The sequence below is a fragment of the Solea solea genome, chromosome 18, assembly GCF_958295425.1.
Source record: "Solea solea chromosome 18, fSolSol10.1, whole genome shotgun sequence".
NCBI classification, from domain to species: Eukaryota; Metazoa; Chordata; class Actinopteri; order Pleuronectiformes; family Soleidae; genus Solea; species Solea solea.
Genome location: NC_081151.1, coordinates 8045632 through 8056284, shown reverse-complemented (window position 1 = coordinate 8056284; position 10653 = coordinate 8045632).

The window sequence follows — 10653 nt, the reverse complement described above, 5'->3', positions numbered from 1 at the left end:
GCCACCGTATTTAACATATTAAATATTGTCAGTCATCATCTACCGCTTTATCCTCCACCAGAGGGTCGCGGGGGGTGCTGTGCCAATCTCAGCTACATCGGGCGATAGGCGGGGTACACCCTGGACAGTTCGCCAGTCCATCGCAGGGCCACACACAGATAGAGACAAACAACCATTCACTCTCACACTCACTCCTATGGTCAATTTGGAGTGTCCAATTTACCTATCCCCACATTGCATGTTTTTGGACTGTGGGAGGAAGCCGGAGTACCCGGAGAGAACCCACGCACACACGGGGAGAACATGCAAACTCCATGCAGAAAGGCCCTTGTTCCAACCGGGGCTCGAACCCGGGTCTTCTCGCTGCAAGGCGAGAGTGCTAACCACTACACCACCGTGTGGCCCATATTAAATATTGTGCCCATGCAATTAAAAACACACTGATACATATACAGTAAAAATAGATTTATGTATTTGTGTGCGTGTTTCATATCTGTCACGAAGCTGCTTAGTTCACTTCTTGTGTTAGTTTAGGTTTAAAGTCACGTTTGATTTTCACTTCCCCTTTTATTTTGGTAAACGTTCATGTCTTCCTGTCGCGTGGTTTCCTCCTCTGTCTTGACACATCTCCCCTAATTCCCTCATGCACTTCACCTGGTGATCCTTAAGTAATCACTCGCACATGCCGTTGATTCCCTTTTCCCTATATAGTGTCCCCAGTCCCACTGTCATGTGCCAGTGCGTCGTTTATGCTTGCAGAGAACACGCCAGAGTCCAAGTCTGTTTCGCCTTTTGCCAAGTTAGCTGAAGTGCCAAGTTTTGTCTTGTTAATTCATCTTCTAGGAAAAAGAGATTTTGATTTTGTTTGTCTGATCCAGAGGACAATAAAGACCCTTGAATCTTCCATCGTGCCTCTGGATCCAAGCAGTGTATTCACCCTTCCTAACAATATCAAACCCAAACCAGAGAAGCAGCATCAGTGTCTACATTGTGCTCCATAGGTTACAGTTGCAGCCCCGCGATGCCAGCAGATGTCACAGCGAGATGAGGGTCCTCGGTGCTGCCAGTGCATCACCATGGCAACGCTTTGCCTGTCACACCCTCGTGTGTGTGTGTGTGTGTGTGTGTGCCAAGGAGTTCCCATGTCATGGGCAGACCTGGTGTTTCAGGCCACCACATTGTTCCTGCAATGATTAATTATGGTTCTGATGAAATGTGAAGGCTCTGGAAATGTCACAGGGATGACATGAACTTGTCAGCGTGGGCCAGTGGGGAGGGGCCTATTATCACATCCAGACGTGGAAAATATACGGACGCATGCAGCTCCTCGCTGCCTTTTTTCACCTGCAGTTGTAACTTTGTTTCCACGCAATCTTATTATAGCCCGACACAGGAAACGTGTGCCGCCTGGATTTCAAGCTTTGTCGCTGAAAGCCGGCATCGTCCACCTGTGTTTTGTTTTTGTTTGTTTCTCCGGTATAAAATATAAAACCATTTCAAGTCGAACCGATTCATCACGCGGTGTCAGAAAACACATTACGACGATCAATATTAGCTCACAGCAAGTGAACTGTAAACACCTGGATACACTAATTATTACAAAGCCTCCAAACATGCAGCGAGCTCCTCCACGTGACGCTGTCAGTACACAATAACCTCTCATGCTGACGCAATGTAGGTTTCAAGATGTCTGCATAAATGTTTAATCCATTTGTGTTGGTGGGGAGAAGAAGAAGGGGGGGGGGGGAAGCGGAGGAAGGTATCGCTTGATGAAAAACACAAATGACATACCAAATTTCCCTGATGAATTGGTCCATTTACTGAAATAAATTGAATTGATGCAAAGGATCCCAGAGGAGCAGAAAATTGTTCAGCTACGGATGAAAAACCCTCTCAGAGCTCACAGCACCTATGAGCAGCCAGGCTTATTTGTATTACATGTAAGACTTGTAAAGATGTGCTGACAGCCCCTGTTTATCCCACTTAATAAGAGCCAATATTTCTCGCTCTGAGCTGAAAATGTCTGCTAATTAACTCGGGACACAAACAGGAACAAATGCAATTATTTCAATGAGTGAATTCGATTCCTATATCACGATGTGAGATAAATCTAAGGGCGGGTTTGGATTCACTGTGTGAACATTTCTGTGGGTTTTTTTTTCTCCTGTTGGTTTTTGGCCCATCTGCCCAACAACCCTTCATCAAGTTTCTCCATATGAACGTTAGTTCTTAATAAACCATATGTTGGAAAATGTTAAATATGAAGTGAACTGTTGCGCACGGGCCTTTTCAAAGTCACTTTCAAAGAGCTTGTTTTCCTCCAATAGCATATGTTCAGAGAAAACATCCTCTGGATTTATGGATGTTGATCTTTTCTTTTGGTCTTCTCTGTTTTGGCACCAGACCACCAACACATCCATCTCCCATCATTGCCACTGTGAGATTGCACCAAAAAAAAAAAAAAACAACCATATGGCGTCTCACCAGAATGCTTGTGTGTGAACAGATGTTGCCGCTTAATTGAAACGCAGCTGATCTTAAATGATCGCAGTCCATCAGAGCACTTCCTAATAACAGTGCTGCTGTGACAGCACTGTGTTTATGAGCGCCATTCTCCACTCACCATTACCAGTTCCACATCACTGATGTCAGCGCTTGTCAGTCAACGTGTGAGCGTTATTAACACAGCTGGACGCACCGGAGACAATGACACTGGTAATTCAGCTACAATGGAATATTAGTGTAGTTGTCTTTGTGAGGTGTTGCCATAATATTGTATATATACATCACCCCCTCATGTGGAGGCCAAGGCATGACAGTTATTATTCACACATCAAACCGTTTAGTTTCCTCTCCTGCAGGGGGGGCGTAGCTCCTTGTGTTTTGGAAACTCCTCCTACCTGCAATCATCTCATCGTTTTCACCTCATCTCCACATAGGAAAAAGAAAAACACTTCTTTACACCATCTCATCACACAGATTGTGTGTTTATCCACTCGTGTTTTTTCCCCCGTGCGCTTCAGGTCGCACAGGTCACTCTCGAGACGTCGTCAAATATATATTTTAGTGGCCATAAATTTGATCCTCCACTACCGCTTACACTCATAGCACCCTCATGTAGGATGACTCCAACCAGGACAGTAATATTCTATCACAAATCATGACTTCTTTACACGACAGGGACAAGTGTACCTAGGCCTTGCCAGCAAAAATGTCCCCGCAGCATAACAGAGCACTCCTCACTCTTGAGGCCCATAATGTTCTTTTGGTGTACGTCACACGAGCGTACTCACATGTTAAGAACATGCTTTTCAGGCTGTATAATATCCTTCTGTACCTGTATGTGTAACTGTTGACCAATGTTCTTGGTGGACGTTCTGTTTATGTCATTGTCGCTCACCCGATTGAGTGTCGCACTTCATTTTTCTTCTACATTCGCCCTAGAAATATACAAAAATCACAGTCATCAAATGGGAAACGTCGCGTTTCTGACCCAGTTCCCACAGATCTAAATGCAGCACCAGTTAGCTGAGCAGTGTGCGTAAGGGCTCGTACTATTCATACCCCCAACGCACAGCCTGCACGGCATAGTTTACATGCCACAAGACCAGTAAATGATGTTATTGTGTTAGTGCACATTTGTGGAACCATGTGCATCACCTGTCTCTGACATTTGGAGATTTCAGAGGTCTGTGTGCCAGGCAATGACCAATCCATCCTCTCCCAGATGACATATAATCTCATTTTTAGCAGGAGCTGATGTGGGAGAAAGGAAGTGGAAGTGCATCACCTGTTTGCATGTAGTATTTATTTAAAACCAGGTTCAGGGGAAATTTATATGTTATCTATCAGAGAAGGTCGAGAGGGACAGGCGCAAAAAGGGCTAAACTATATTACATCATCGTCACCGTCAAGATCATTTTGTCGATAATATCATTTATCGCTATCAAGTTAAGCTATTTGTCACTTTTTGATTTCCGAGTGCGTCAAAATAACTCGTTTAAGGAAGGCGGTTTATTCCTGCGTGCGAAATCCACCCAGCAGAACACATAAAGTGTATTGGTGTTAGTTTTTAATCACCAACATCAAAGATGGTATTTGGGCCAAGAGTCAGACAGCTACCTAGAGAATCAGAAAGAGCGGGAGCTGATTTACACGGGGAATATTCCTGACGAATGGTAATTTGCAGCTTTGCCTTCATATCGGCAGTGACCCTGTGCTCCCCCCCCTGTGCTTTTGATATGCTCATTTGATTAGGAAGGGTCATACAGAAAAGACACACAGATGGGGAGGAAGTTCTCCACCCAGAGATGATTATACCGGCTTCCTGTTTCATCTGTAAATGAGGGGCTCTGCAGCAAAGTGTGGTCTACACAGGTTAAAAAAAAAGAAGTTAATTTTCTCTGAATCGCCGTAGCGACGCCTCACCTCGCATTCTACGTTTATTTTTATTTTACCTCAAGAAAACAAGAAACAAGGAAACACGATGCACATTAACATGCTTCACTGAATAATACAAAACAAGACGAGGCAAAAAAAACAAACAGCAACCGTCCTTGGGCTTGTTTGGGGCTGAGCAGTGGGGGGAACCTAAAGACTCGGAGAGTGTGTAATGAGGGTTTCACTGCTCATGGGGAATGGAGGAAAACAGTAGTCTGCTGCTCTGGTGGCTTGTGTCGGGGATCAGTGGTCATTAATCTTTCCAGAGAGGCTCCAGCTGCACTTTTTAGGGGTAGAAGGATTGCTGACCCAAGTACAGGACGCCTTTCTGGGTCCAACAAGCAAGGTGGTTTTGTGTTTGGATGCCACAGCACTTCTGTTTCCTCTGTTTGGACCGGCTCCAAGCGGCGGTGGACACTGAGAAGTGGAGTGAAGGCAAAAAGGGGAAATATTTTTGACTTTGTCTTCGTCCCGTAGAATGTTGTGATTCAGTCACACACGCGACACTTTTACAGAGCAGCAAATGATGATGTATAAAGAATCATCAGTGCTCTAAGTAAAGAAGTACTAATATCACTGCAGTGTATTATTATTATATGTGTGTTGAATATGACTTTGAATTGATAAAGTAAGCAGGGAGCCAGGGTTTAATCTTATATGATGTTTTTATTCTAACTTATAAGTTTGGTTTTATCGAATTGGGTTTGGGTGAAAGGTAGAGACTGAAGGGCGAATGCAACGCAGACCTCACCAACAGGCGACGCACTCGTTGACTGGAGACAAGGGCACTTAGTGACATGATTCTAATAGAGGTTGGCACGGAGACATGAAATATATAAACACATTTAGTTAAGAGGGCTTCAAGGATCTCATAGGGCAAAGCTGTAACTCTTTACACCCCGGCAACAGTAGTAGTAGTAGTAGTAGTGCTTTTAAGGAACCATAAATATGAAGGTTTTTCAATGACAAAATGTGACCTCTGCACATTACATGTTTGCATTCACTTTCATGCTTTATTGTTCATTTCTGTCATTTATTTACAAGAAAAACACTCTGTCTTATGTCAATTTCTTTTAAATCGGCCATCTCAATCTTTCTGCAGAGTGTTCAGCTCATGCAGGATGTAGCAACAGTGATTTTTATTTCTTCTTTCCTTTGGTCTGCATCACACGGGCGCAGAGGAAATACTTTATACCTTCTCTCATTATTCACTATGTCTAATTAATGCCGCACTTGAAATAAGGAAGGTGCAATGTAGCATCTCCTGCGTGTGCCTGCAGGAGGAATCCGTTTAGGTGCAACGTAAAATCCTCTTTGATGTCAGAAATGTGTTTTTCACCAGGATCCAAAACACAGCAGCTGACCCTCCCAACAGGAATTAATTTTTTGCTGCAGCCCCTGCGGCTGTTTATACATAATCATTTCAAGTAAGCAAGTGGAGTTTTCAACGTTTAGTGCAGAGTGTTTTTTGCGCTTGCTCTGTAATGCATTTGCTGCACCTTGCACCAGTTGATGTTAGGAAATGAAGAATTAAAAGCAGTTAATGCATAAGGAATATGAATGCCATGGTTTGCTGTAAACCTTTTAACGTTACGGCTGAACTAATATCTGAAAACCTTATTTAAAACTGTGCGATGAATATAAATAAATGACTATATGTGTATAAATAATAGAAATGGAGTGGCATATAATGACTGGAGTTTAAGCATAAATTAGCAGAACATGGAGTCAATTGTTTGCTTTCACCTCTGATGGACATGTGCACATGTGACCACTTTCAGTGCATCCTATTCCCCAGTCAGTGTTTTTCCTTTCACAGGACACAGTGTTGCACTTTTTTTTCAATTAGAGTGTCCCACTTTTTCTTTTGGCAAATGTAATAACAGAAAAATGAAGCTCTCAACTTTGAGACGAGGATAAATAAACAGGCTTCTTGTTATTGCAAGAACAGAGCGTTGCCTCGTGGCAGGCTGTGGTGGTTTAATATTTAATGATCTTCTCTGACTCCAGGAGCAAACATCGGCAAACTACAGAGTGTGCGGAGAAAGCACTGATTATATTTATTAATGCAATGTTTTTAAAAAGTACGCATACACCAGATGTTGATGCGGAGCTGGCAAGGTTGATAGATGCCTCTCATTTAATTTACCAATCGTTAATCATGTTTTTTATGTAATTTAGCTTTTTTTTTTTTCGTTCGCCCAGATGAACCCAGATCAGGGCCAGTTAAGCTGAAAAAAACAACTACATAGAGTCACTCGGTTCTCATCTGGTCTGCGGTGTGGACACATGAAAGACCCCAGCTGGATTTGAGCTGACCACAGGATGCAATCACAGGAGAGCCAAATACACTCATTAGATACACAAAAAGCTGCATGTTTCATAAAGTATGAATCCCCCATCGTGTACAGCATCATTTGTCCTTTTTTTTTTTTTAAAAGATTGCTGCTATTAACCATTAGAACACAGAGCATTTTGGCTCAGAGGGGAATAAGAACGTGCAATGTAGAGTTTCTTATATCCCTGTTTTCAGCACAACCTACTGTATAGGCAATCTGATGAGACATTTCTTCCATTTTCACCAACTCTATAAACACGCCTGAGCAAAAAGCGCTCAAATTGTTTAAAATGTGGGAAATTCGAAAAAAAAACATCACAGTTCCAAGTTCCAGGCTCGTTTTTATGAACGAAAACCAAAGAAAAATGGTCCATTTTTGTGACTTCTGCAAAATCATTGCTACTTCATATTACTACTAAAAACTTTGACTCAACAACACATAATATGTGACCTATAAACACACACACCCTTGTCCGTATAAGGAGTTATTATTATATTATTCCCACAGCAAATTATCAAGGGTGCACTGAGGGTTAAATATCCATAACTTACAAACAAACTACTTTCAATCTAACATGCACAGGAACAGGTGTGCGTGCACATGTGTTAATTATGTTTTGCGTGTAGATCTTGTGTATATTCATAAGACTGAATTAGCATACAGTATCTTCAGCTTTACGAGCTGCCTGTAAAAAGCCTGTCAGAATTACCGCGCCACATCTGCATCTTCTTGTATAGATGACAGCGGCGTTGTTGTTGTTGTCGTCGTTGTCGTTGTGCCCACGTAGAGCGCCGGAAATCCTATTAAATGTCTTGAAGCATTCTTTATGTTAATGTGCGTGCCATCCTACAGGTCCAGCTGCCCTACATTCTGACAGACACTCTCCCCGGTAATTAGGCTGATGCCAGCTCCCAGGAACGCACGCGTCTTTCAGATTCCCCGTGACAAAGAGCGCTATAGGTGTAAATTATATATTTACATGTGAACTCAAGCAGAGGACCATGTTCCTAAAGTGTGACATGATTTAGTGGTTTTTTTGTGTGTTTTTTTGGAACCGTGCAGCATTAGCAGCAAAACTAATGTGCTATTTGCTTGTTTATGGCTCATCTATCCTTTCGTGAGCTTGTGGACATTCATCCACGAGTGCCATTTGCGTCAATGACTTCATTTTGTTTAATATATTATACCGAGACTTTGGGATTTTTCTTGTCTATTTCGTTTTATGTTTGTGTGAGTGCAGTGTTTGCTTTCGTAAAAGAACTATTTAAAAAAAAATGCAGATGAGATATAACCTGAGCCAACGTAAAGGACACAATATTTACACCTAAACTCTCATTTTTTATATATATATAAAAAAAAGTAAAGCTTCTCCACTCCTGGTGTGTTTTTGCCTCTGGCTGAACTCAGCCTTGTCAGACTGTAGAAAGACAATGATGTTATGTAAAATGACGCCATGAGAGCCGTGTCCATCGAAACCTCTGTCATGCAAACTAATCAAGACGAGGTAGCTACATTCATTAGCTCGCTTCAGATTTCAAGCTCCATTATTGTTATGGGATGGCTCAGTGACATTTTGCTACCCCTCTGAAATGCCTAGAGTGCACTGTGAAGGATCGGCGACGTGTTTGATAATCCAGATATCGTCTGTGACGAGGCTCTGAATGATATTTGAGGAAATGAGTCATTTAGAGGCAGCGTGTCGTGCCTCCATTTTAAAGCCTTGCATAGTGTCGGGACAATCGTGAAGATGAAAGTAAGGGAAGGGATTCTGATGTTTGTCTCAGTGGTGATAACTGTACAATAGAATAGAATATATCTTAAATGTCTACAATGGTGAAAAATGATATTTATTTATACAGTTAAAATTGAATAAAAGATAACAAAAACAACATAAAAGACATGAAAAAGAGGGAAAGAAAAGAAAAAAAACTGCTCTTTACAGCCACTCAGGATTAAAACATTAGTGGTCACTTTGTGAAGTTAAGAATACCAATCGCACTTGAAGAATGGATTTTTTTATCTATATTTTAACAACCCTTTAACACCTTAGCCTCAAAATGTCCGTCTGCTTATTTTAACCATAAAAGGGCCAGAAAATGTAGGTGCTTTTGCCCATTTTTTCCAGAATCACTTTCAATATCTGGCAGTTATTTACAATGTACTGCATGTTAAAATGGTGTATTAACAAATTAAAATGAAGAAAAACAAAACGTTTTATTATTTATTTGTCTCAACGTGCAAAAACAGGCCAAAAAATATGTACAGGTGTATTTCTAACTCTCTCCTCTCTGGTGACAAAGACGCTGATTCCCCGGCTCCCTGCAACGGCGTGTGTGAAATTACCGTAATAACCACACGTTGGCTTTGGCGTGCAACTTCTCCGCTTTGAGAAACCGTTGGACCAATAGCACAAACCGGCATGTAATTACGGTTATGCAAAGTGATGATGTATGATGAGAGCTATATCTTTCAGGATACTCCTCACTTTCCCCCCCCCCCCATTCTTTCAGTGAAAAGTTAAGTCAAAGATTTTTGAGGTTTACCAATGATTTTAGTTACTGCTGACGGCGTTTTGGAGAAGTTCAGACAAGACGTTAAAGATTGATGAGAGGACACACTCAAGTTAAACCTCAGTTACTTTTCCTTTGTCGTGCTTCTCTTGAACACACTGCCATTCTCCCTACGTCTGCACAAGAGACGCGATTCAACAACGAAGACAAAGACAACATGACTAACGCGCTGTACAAAACAGTGTGTCCTCGTCATTGAATAGTGATTGTTGTTATCCTTGCAAAGCAACAGACGAGCGAAAGGTCAACCACAAAAAAAAAAAAGGCAGAGACAGCATGCAATGCTAAAAGGCTGCCACGACCTTCAGGCAGTGGCATTCTGAGAAGAACGCCGTTATGATGTGGGGGTAATTGAAACACACGGCCGTGATGAGGGGATGTTTGTATCAGTGACTTTGTGGTATTGAAAGGTTGCAACAGAGTTGGGGTCATCCTTTTTGATCTGGTGCCGCAGCATCTGTCAAACGCTCATCAAAAGTGTTCCTCGTGAAGAAGTAACTGATGTAGATGCAGGAAATCATCCATCATTCCTTGAATAATAGTTGGAGATGTTTTTATTTCCCCTCGTGCTATGACAGTTGAGAGGATCAATAGTTCACAGCTTCCTCCTTGTTACCAGATAATCAAATGTTGCCTGCACAAACTCTCTACGCTCGCAAGCTCAGAGGCATGAAAGGTTAAGGAAGGACACGCGGCTGTGAAGCTTGTCATCTTAAAAATGGAGAAGCAATCTCAGCTGACATGGGGCGAAAGGCGGGGGACAGCCTGGACCATTCCATCAGTCCATCACAGTTAGACTGAAAACAACTGCTTTACAAGTCACTAGTCACTCGTTTGTGACTCCGCCCATGTTGAGGAGGTACTATGTTGTAATGGAAACACAATCGAGTCGAGGTGAGCTGGGACCTTGTAGTGGAGACACGGCATTAGAGACAAGCAACCATCTCACACCGACAGTCAATTTAGAGTGTCCAATTTACCTAATCCCCATATTGCATGTTTTTGGACTGTGGGCTGAAACTGAAGAACCGGGTCGTGAACCTGGGTCTCCTTCCTGCAAAAGCAAAAAAGTGTTCCTAATCATTTCCATAAAATCAAATGAATTCATCTTTCTTTCTTTCTTAAATGAATGATATCTACATGGTTGGAATCACCACATTTAAGACAATATTAGAATAACCGGGGAAACTTGTGTACAAATCAAAGCCTGGACGAGATGAACTACAACAGAGGAGCAGCTTGCTCTGTTCTTCCCGACACTCGGGGTAATTGCCCTGCTCCATTTGTGAAATGTCACGGCTGCT